Source organism: Micropterus salmoides, unplaced genomic scaffold, assembly GCF_014851395.1.
Source record: "Micropterus salmoides isolate LMB-PRFRI ecotype aquatic unplaced genomic scaffold, ASM1485139v1 Ms_hic_scaffold_22, whole genome shotgun sequence".
Classification (NCBI taxonomy): Eukaryota; Metazoa; Chordata; class Actinopteri; order Centrarchiformes; family Centrarchidae; genus Micropterus; species Micropterus salmoides.
The window spans coordinates 16,845,861-16,856,186 of record NW_024041373.1 but is presented as its reverse complement, the minus strand read 5'-3'; positions in this window follow the sequence as shown (position 1 = coordinate 16,856,186).

Sequence of the window (10,326 nt, the reverse complement as noted above, 5' to 3'; positions counted from 1 at the left end):
ATGGATGATTTTCTCACATGGGCAATTCTGTATGACTCCATTGAAGCACAAGAGAATACTTGAACAAACAGTGTACTGTACGTTGAGCCAATGTGTACCTACAATTCAATTCTGATCAATTCAGTTTTGTTTATATAGCTCCAAATCACAACAGTTATCTCATAGCGCTTTTCATTAAAGAGCAGGTCTAGGGCTGTGATATTATTTACAGAAACCCAACACTTCTCTCCATGAGCAAGCACTAGGCAGCAGAGGCAAGGAAAAACTTCCTTTTAAGAGGAACACTATTTATAGTAGTGTTTATGATAATAATCGTAATGATGATAATAATAACAATGATTACACTAGGACTAGTAATAATAATTGTAGCAGAGGGTGTCGAGCAGGTAACTCGCCAATGATATAAAACCCACCAATGATCTCACCTTGGAACTGGCTGCTGCAGTATGTGTGATTGTCATTCTGGATCACCATGGAAAGCCTAGTGGATGCAGATGAGAATATTACCCCATGAAGGTCTTTGAACTGTAAACAATGTTCATGCATTTCATATGAATACGCACGTTGTGGGCCCCACAGTGATGTGACCTGAGGGAAGAGTGTGTTATGTTGCGTGACAGACTTGGTGGTATTTCCTGCGGCGATCCGATCCTATCTCTGGGGTGCTCTGGAGGGCAGCCTCTCAAACGGCTCGACTTAGCCTTGGCCAGTGACAGTGACATACAGAGGCAGTCGATTTTTGACACACAGCTGTGACTAATTGTGAGGAAAAGGTGAGGAAGAGCTGTTGTGGGGCCATTCTTAAAGACATGGAGATCCAGCCCACATCTCCTGGGCATGGCTTAGCACAAATGAAATCCTTGAATCATGAATACACTGACGGCAAGCAGCTATTTACTGCAGCCAATCTTGCTTTTATGGCAGTAATATTGGTGGTCAGTGGGAGGGAATATGTTTTCTCCTCTCCCTGAGGATAGCATTTAAATGTAGCTTACTGTCAACTGTTTTCTTGGCTATCTGTAATATTTGAAATTTATTAAAAGCACATAATTATCATTGGGGGGGAAAGTTTGTTAGTAAAATAGGCAGCATATTTGAGGTACCCACTGGGATCAAATACTTTGCCTAAAATTGTTGTTGTTTCTGCAATTATAAAGGTAAATACGGAATTGAACACTGATCACATTAAATCAATCAGATAACAAAGTCTAGCGGATATGGCTGTATGTAACAAAAAATGGAAAAGCTCAAACTCAATACTGGTAGTACATTTATATGTGTACACTATGTACTTACTTGCGTTATGTCGAAAGTGTGTTGTCTCAAATCAAACCTGGACATTGTGCGTTTACCAGAAATAACGATTGCAAGTATGACATTTGACCGCTTCTTTTTAATGGTGAATTGTTGGGCGGATTATTAACGCCAACATTTGACCCCTTCTTCCTTTACTTCTTTTTAATGGCGAATTGTTACTTGCTGCCATTTTTGCCACAAATTTGAAAATAGGATGGTGGTCCCTTCCCTTCCACTACGTAGCCAACTAGTGACCATTGAGGATGAGAAGTGTCCAGCATTCCACACTCAAATCAACTTATGAGTACACCATCCAGGTACTCATTTTGCCATAACTGTCCATGTGAATGCACTTAAACACTCAGAATTGCAAGTGTAAGTAGAAAAATGCAAAGTGAGACACATCTTAAGTCTGTAAACATAGGGGCTTTGTGAAGCTGTACTTGCTAAATGCTAACATCAGCATGTTAAAATAACCTGCTCACGATGGCAATGTTAACATGCTAATGTTTAGCATGCATACTATTTTGTATTTATTGTCCACCATTTTACTTTAGCTTGTTAGCACACTAACATGCTAATTAGCTCTAAACACAAAGTAGCCTACAGCTGAGTCTGATGGGATAGGCTTTAATTTGGTGAGATACGGGTCATATACAAAAGGTGTTTTCTTGACGTCTGGTATGTTTACAGACTCACTGTCTTCGCTTAGAATTCAACACATGTGATCTCAAATCCCAATGTAGCTTGGGTAAAGCATTTGAGTCTGGCATCCCGTCAGATGACGACTACATATTTTGGCCAGTTAAGAATGGCCTTGTATGGAATACCTCATAGACTCTGTGGGGTAGCTGCGAGATAAATATTGTGGACCAAAAGGAATACTTCAGATTGAGGTGTTGGCTAGGCATTGTGCTTGAAGAAACAGTGCTGTGTAAGCCATCTTGAGTTTCTCAATGCAGTGACAGATGGCGCCGACTATCATGTCACGCCGTTTCTCTGCTCCTGTTTTTGTCCCATCATCATTGTTTGTGCCATTTGTTTTGCTTCTGGTGGCATCTCTGTTTGTTAATTTTTTTTTTCGATATCTGGGATTCTTTATTTCACACGTTGAGGGTGGACATGGTGCAGACGTCTGCGTGCTTGTGGCACCAAGTTAAATGTATGGCTGAGAAGGACTTACATGGACCCGATTGTTGGTAGGTCTACTTGCTATAATCATCTGGATTTGGTGAATAGGCAGTGGTGTATTCAACCTGTTAACCCGGTGCGTTCGGAGGCCGATCAGCTGTTGCAGTCCTATTGGACAGAGAAGAGGCGGTGCAGAGGAGGCGTTGTGTGTGTGTGGGGTTTTTATTACGTCGCCGGTCAATGAAGGACTAAAGGTCCAGATGGCTCTTTTGAATGTCCGATCATTGTCTAACAAGACATATGTTCTTCCATGCTCTAGATTTTATGTTCATAACCGAGACATGGATGCGTGAGGTGATGTATCGCCACTAATGGAACTTTGTCCCCCTGACATCAGCTTTTTCAGCACTCTGAGACTTTCTGGAAGAGGAGGGGGGATTGTGTCACTTTTTAAGGACATTTTTAAATGCAAACAGATTTTAAACTGTGATCCTTATTCTAGTTTTGAATCGCACCTTTTTACTATAAATAAACCTTCTATGGTTTTGATTGCTGCAATCTATCGTCCACCTAAGTACAATGATTAATAATTTTATTTCTGAGTTTGCTGACTTTTTAGCTAGATTTATTTTGCATGCATAAATTACCTTAATTTGAAAGTACCAGATGTGATGGATCCAGCCAAGCCTTTCAGTGGACTGTCTCATAGACAACTTAAATGGTGCACTGCGGGATTTGGTGGAGTGGGTGGCTCCAGCTAAGACACGGAAGTGTCCTCCAAAAAATCATACACCTTGGCTAAATGATGAGTTACTGACTCTCAGAAAGAGCTGCAGGAAAAGTTGAACGTCAGTGGCGCCATACTAAGCTTGAAGTTTATTATAGAGCACAGCATGACAGTCTGACCACCTATCAGTCTAGGATGGCTACTGCAAAGGCAGCATTTTATTCTAAAGTGATTATGAATAATATGCATAACCCTAGTCTTTTATTTGACACTGTTGATAGACTTACACTGTGTCAGCAGCCAGTAAGTAGTACGGATTTGTCAGCACATGATTTTATGATGTATTTTTATGAGAGAGTTGAGGACATCCGAACTACGATACCCCAGTCAAATGTTGGGGGATTAGACTGCGCTATCACAGGACCACTTTCTACAGGACAGGACCACTCTGAGTTTGAGCCAATTTCTTTGGCTGAGTTAACTAAAATTGTTGTGACTGCAAGAGGAACTACTTGCTCTCTGGATCCCTTGCCTGCCTGGGCTGTCAAAGAACTATGGCCAACATTAGAATTGTATGTTTTAGCTGTTTTAAACCTTTCCCTCTCCACAGGGGATTTTTTTCATTATTTAAGAAACCAAATCTGGATATAAACTCGTTGGAAAATTATAGACCTGTTTCTAATTTTGCCTTCTTATCTAAAGTCTTTGAGAAAGTGGTCTCAAATCAGCTTTTCAGAATCAGAATTAGAATCAGAGTAGTCGTAGGAGGAAAAGAAGGTCAAACGCAACAACATTGTGATTCCATACGTGTCTGGAGTATCAGAGAAACTCAGAAGGATTTTCAACCAACATAACATCCCTGTGGCTTTTAAACCCAAGAACACACTAAGACCGATGCTGGTACACCCCAAAGACCTCACACCCAAACACAAGAAAGGCAATCTAGTGTATGCGGTCCAATGCAGTGAGGAATGCACAGACCTGTATATTGGGGAGACTAAACAACCACTACACAAACGCATGGCTCAACACAGAAGGGCCAACTCCTCAGGTCAAGACTCTGCAGTCTACTTACATCTGAAGGACAGAGGACACTCGTTTGAGGACCACCAGGTGCACATTTTAGACAGAGAAGATGGATGGTTTGAAAGAGGTGTCAAGGAAGCCATCTACACCAGGGTTGAGAAGCCGTCATTGAACAGGGGAGGGGGTCTACGCCACTACTTATCCCCCACTTACAATGCTGTCCTTTCATCACTTCCAAGGAAACTCAACAAACGTAACCTATTGGCCTCAGGTGAAGATACCAACGATGGTCGTTCAGTCTTGGCCACAGGTAGTCTTAAATGACTGTAACGACTGTCGTCACAGCAACAAGGAACACTAACGAACCAGCGGTATCGATGACCCGGGCCAACGACCCCACTGAGGTTAAATAGCTGAGTTTCCCTGCCAGTCAGTCAGAACTGAAGAAGTCCTTTGGATGAGGGACGAAACGTCTTCCAGTATCTTCAACCAAGTCCAGTTGCCCTTGATTTTAACCTTCGTTGGATAACTATGACCTGGATGACTGAGAATCTTCATAGACATCAATCAGAGTAGTGTTTTACACATACGAGGAATTTGCTGTGGTGATAAGGTGCTACACATAGACAAACATACAGTTGACATAAATAAATGTAGAAATATATAAATATGGAATAGAAGAACAACGTTGCAGATATATACATGTGCATTATTCTGGGTCTGTGCCGTGCAGAAATAACGCAACGGAAGAGAATATTCTGTACAAACAGAAGCTGTTTTTGTGGCAAGAGGTTTTGGTCCTGATGGACCGCAGCCTCCTGTCATAGGGGAGAGTCTAAAACAGTTTGTGTCCAGTGTGGGAGGAGTCAGATGCAATCTTTCCTCCACGCCTCAGAGTTCTCAAGGAGTACAGGTCCAGAAGAGAAGGAAGATTGCCGCCAATCACCTTAAATATATCTGTCATCTAATAATCTTATTGAGCCGCTGCAGTCTGCTTTTCGAGCAAAACATTCTACTGAAACGGCACTCACAAAGGTGGTAAATGATCTGTTACTGGCTGCTGACTCAGACTTAATATCTGTCCTTTTGTTGTTGTTATTTGGCTTTTGATACTGTTGATCACTGTATTCTTTAGGACAGAATCGAGAAATACTTCGCCATCTCTGACCAGGTGCTTAAGTGGTTGAGATCCTACCTTTCAGAAAGATCTCAATGTGTGTTTTATAATAACACATTTTCCAACCCATCACCACTTCAGCAAGGGGTTCCACAGGGTTCAGTCCTTGGTCCACTGCTGTTTTTGTTATACTTAGCGCTATTGGGTCAGATCATTAGTTCTTTTGGGATTGCTTTTCATTGCTATGCTGATGATTTACATATATATATGGCAGTTATTGCAGGAAATGCATCTGATTCGGTTAAGTTATTGACTTGCTTGGCTGCGGTGAGGAGCTGGTTATCAGCAAATTTCTTGCTCAACTCAGCAAAAACTGAGATGATAGCTATTGGACCAGCTAGATTAGGTCATTTGTATGACAATTTTACTCTATACATTGATGATTCGGTCATTCATTGCCAGGAGAGAGTAAAGAATCTTGGGGTTGTTTTTGATTGATCACTTTCATTTGATTTGCATATTAAAGAGGTGAAAAAAGTAGCCTTCTTTCATCTCAGAAGAATCACAAAGATTAGATCAATATTGGCACTTAAAGATGCTGAGACCCTTATTCATGCCTTTGTTACATCTAGGCTGGACTATTGTAATGTACTGTTCTCTGGGCTGCCAAAGAAAAGTTTGCCAGGTCTGCAGATGGTCCAGAATGCTGCAGCACGTATTCTGACTGGATTATCTAAATACATGCATATAACTCCTGTGCTGGCCTCACTGCACTGGCTCCCTGTTCAGGTTAGAGCAGATTTTAAGGTTTTGTTGCCTTGCACCATTATATCAGAAGGATCTTTTAAATTCTTATGTGCCTACACAGTTGCTGCGCTCCCATGGGACAGGACTTCTGACTGTACCAAAGGTTAGGAAAAAAAAAGAGCGAGCCTTTTCGTTTCGTGCTCCAACATTATGGAACAGTCTTCCAGCAAATATTAGGCTGGAATGTTCAATTGATGTTTTTAAATCAAAGCTTAAGACCTACTTATTCACTCCTGTGTATGAGTCCTAAATGTTCGATTATCTTTGATGTCTTTGTATAGTTGTATTTACTTTTCAGTGTTTCAGTTTAAATTTTATTATACTGTTTGTATTTTAATTGTATTGTTTTTGTAAAGCACTTTGATTGAAAGTGCTCTATAAATAAATTTATTATTATTATTATTATAATATTCTGAGATCTTCTTCACTGAGAATGACGCCTGGCTCACTTTAATTTTCAGAACAGGAATATCACTAGTTTTGCAGGAATTTGGTGATACTTAGTTGAGTAATGGATAAACATCAACCTCATGGTGGCACAAGAAGAAAAGTCACCAAAGATGGAGTGTCAGAGCTGAGGGGAGATGTCTTAATCAACTTGGACACACTGGGCATTGATTTGACAAGCTGCTATAATGACCTTCTGGTTTTCGTAAAGGATCACTGTTTATCTGGGCCACAACTGATGTGCTGAGCATGCCTCATTGTCATGGAAACTATTATCACGACTGAAGTGGGATGGGGCTTGGTCTTTGGATGTCTAGTTTTCTCTCTATAAATACATTTATTATTATTATATTATTCTGAGATCTTCACTGAGAATGACGCCTGGCTCACTTTAATTTACAGAACAGGAATATCACTAGTTTTGCAGGACTTCGGTGATACTTGGTTGAGTACTGGACAAACATCAACCTCATGGTGGTACAAGAGGAAAAGTCACCAAAGTCACTAGGATTTGTCTTCTGAGGACCATGAATGTCTACAAACTTTCATGTTAAACATCTTCAGAGATTAGGGGGTTAAAGTTGTTTTGTCTTTGTATGTAGACAATATTTTCTCTGCTGGAAGTTAAGTATTACTTCAGTCAAAGCAGAATTGTTCTCACAACAAACTATACAAATCATTCACCATTTCAAATATGCATATGGTGATTGAATGCCGACAGCATTTAATATTGAGCTTCTCACTAGAGTAAGTTTGGATGTCCCTGAGCTAAAGGTTTATTGGTTGTTATGCTTCTTCTCCTCTATGTGTGGGTAAAGTTCAGCCATGAACCTTCGCATTGGGTATTAGCAATGTTTTTTTTCTCCCAGACAGGCTGATAGGCCTAACCTTGTCTGTCTTTCCAAACATATTGATTAGGCTGTGAGAAGAGAGGGGCTATGAGACCGAGTGCAGAGGCTAAACTTGAAGTAGTTCACTTCCTACTAATAGCACCCTATTAATTCACAATGATGAAGATTTATACTGTATTTTTTGAAGAAATGATTGTACATGAGTTTGAAGATGGCAGAACTACATTTTCCAGTTTTGAGCCAATAATGAAATAATTAAATGAATATCCCTGTCTTATCAGAATGATCATTTGCAACATGGCAACTGAAGCTGCCTGGTTTAGGAACATAATCTTGATTTCATGATAAACCTACCAGTTCTAATGGCAGCATTTCACAAATCGAGAAGTCTGTCAGTGACGGGCTTAGAGAATAAGATTCACCAACTTTTCCAGATGAGAACACAAATTTCAAATGGCAGTGGCGGGCAGAAAAAAGAGAAAAGCCAACCCCTGTGCCTTTGTTGTTCTCCTTTAATTCTGTTAATCGCCCCCAGGTAAAGATTAGCTGCTCTTGCCAATTTAATTCAGCCTCAAATGATGCTGCTACAAGGTCACTTTTTCTTTTCTTCCTCTCTTCTTCTGTCTCTTTATTCACTCCCTCCTTGCCCCCCCCCCCATCCATTTCTCTTTCCGTGAGCAGGATTGAGTTGTCATGTAGTTCTAATAGGCAGCACAGGGAATCATTAGTCCACCTCGGCTCCCTGACTGATGGGTATTTCACTCCAATCATCTGAGTATTGTGCGTGTGTTTGCGTAGGTGTGTGTATGTGTGCGTGCGGAACGAGAGGAAGGACTACACCCCCCTCCACCCTCCAACACACACATACACACGAATCCTCCGCCACAGACATCACCATCCCCCCACCCACCACTGCATTGTGCGCCTGCTGCTATTGACGGAGTGTCAGAGCTGAGGGGAGATGTCTTAATCAACTTGGACACACTGGGCATTGATTTGACAAGCTGCTGTAATGACCTTCTTGTTTTCGTAAAGGATCACTGTTTATCTGGGCCACAACTGATGTGCTGAGCATGCCTCATTGTCATGGAAACTATTATCACGACTGAAGTGGGATGGGGCTTGGTCTTTGGATGTCTAGTTTTCTCTTTCAGTCTCTCTCTGTCTCTCTCTGTCGCGCACGCAAACACACTGTCTCTGTCACACGCATGCAGACACACATATCGATATTGATATGTCTGAGCTGATCCAGCGCAACCAGATGTGTGTGTGTGTGTTTGTACTCAAATGTAATGTTTAACACTTCCATTCAAAACCATCAGGGGTCAAAGGGAAATGTTATAATTGGTGTCAACATCTTTCACATCAATGTTATGGAAATCATTACAGACTGGATGGATTGACTGAGAAGTCTCAATAATCCCAAGACGGCCATTTCATTTACCTGCCTCCCAGCTCTTTTGGAAAATTATGGAACGTTGTAGCTCATTGATTTACTAAATGACCCATGATGACATATAAAAGTGACAGTTCATTCTTGAAAATGAAAAAGCAAAAATCTATATGGTAATGGAAAAAAGATAAGATAGATTGTTTTTTAAGCTTCAAGAAAGGGTCTGTTTTTGAACTCTGCAATTTTTATATGATCCTCCTCCTTGATCTGATGTCAGGCTTTGCGACATTGATTATTTTTTATATGAGTTGTGATCTTCCATCAACCAGTGCATGTTTGAAGATGAAGAGAAAGATTACCTTTGTTTGCATTCATGCACTAACACATAAACAATGTTGTGCTCCATCAATTGCTTCATGGCCACTGGCACACCCTGCTGCCTTGAGAAGAAGACACTCTGCTGAGTCGATTTGCAGGGATCTCAGGTTCAGGGTGCTGTCAGCTTCTGTCAGGGCAATCAGCAACACTCAGCCTCCCCTGAATAGCCCGCACAGCAGACGGTAAATATTATTGGCATTCTGACACCCTCTTGCTGCGACCAAGTGTGTAAAATTGTTAATAAGGAACATGATGGGGCCACTGCCTGCTGTCGTGAGAATGGAAAAGCTTGCTCTCGTTGGCAATTATCCAAATAACAGGATGAGGCGTCTGAGGACAGGTGATTTAAGTCCTTAGCAGAGTGGTGGAGAGGTTTGTTTTGGCAGGGAGGAAGTGAGGAAAAGTCACAGAGGTCATATGGTAAACATTGTCCTTGTGCTATATCCATCAATAAAACTCCTTATGAAATGTACATGGAGACCCTTGTGTGCATTGTTTGGAAAAATTGCTAAAGACATTGTCCATAGACGAGGCACTTGAGCACTTGAGGGCTATCCTACATTTTGTATGATAGTCATCTCAACAATACTAAAACAGGTAAAGGTTGTTGTTGTGTCAGCTTTAAGTATGACTGAGAACGAGCTGCTTGTTTGCTGAAATCCGCTGCTATTAGTTATTTCTATGCCTCCCCCTGAAAGTCTCAATGTGACACTGTGATAAGGCAAACAGTATTCCTCCCCTTGTATAGAGCACGTAAGTCATTATTTTTAAAGGCATAGTATCTCCAAGTCGCAGAAGGACACGTTGATAGCAGAATAAAGTACACAATCATAAACATTTATGCCAGTGTTTCTCAGTGTATGATTACACTTTTATGGTTCATATTCTGATATGGCTTGTTTTTGCTGCTGCCACCAAAGCAATGAGACAGGCCCAGAGGTGGCATTTCTCCTTTGCTTTATGGGGGGAGAGATGCCTAGAGGAGAGTCCTGCTTGGTTTTCGTTCGGTAAACACACTGCCAAGCTAAATGGCTGATCAATCAATTTCAGTGGGATCGATCTGCATCAGTTCTGCCTGCATGCACACACCCGGAGCCACTTTATTGTAAATCAATCATTTTGAAAACAACTCACAGAGGGGCCCGTCCTCACT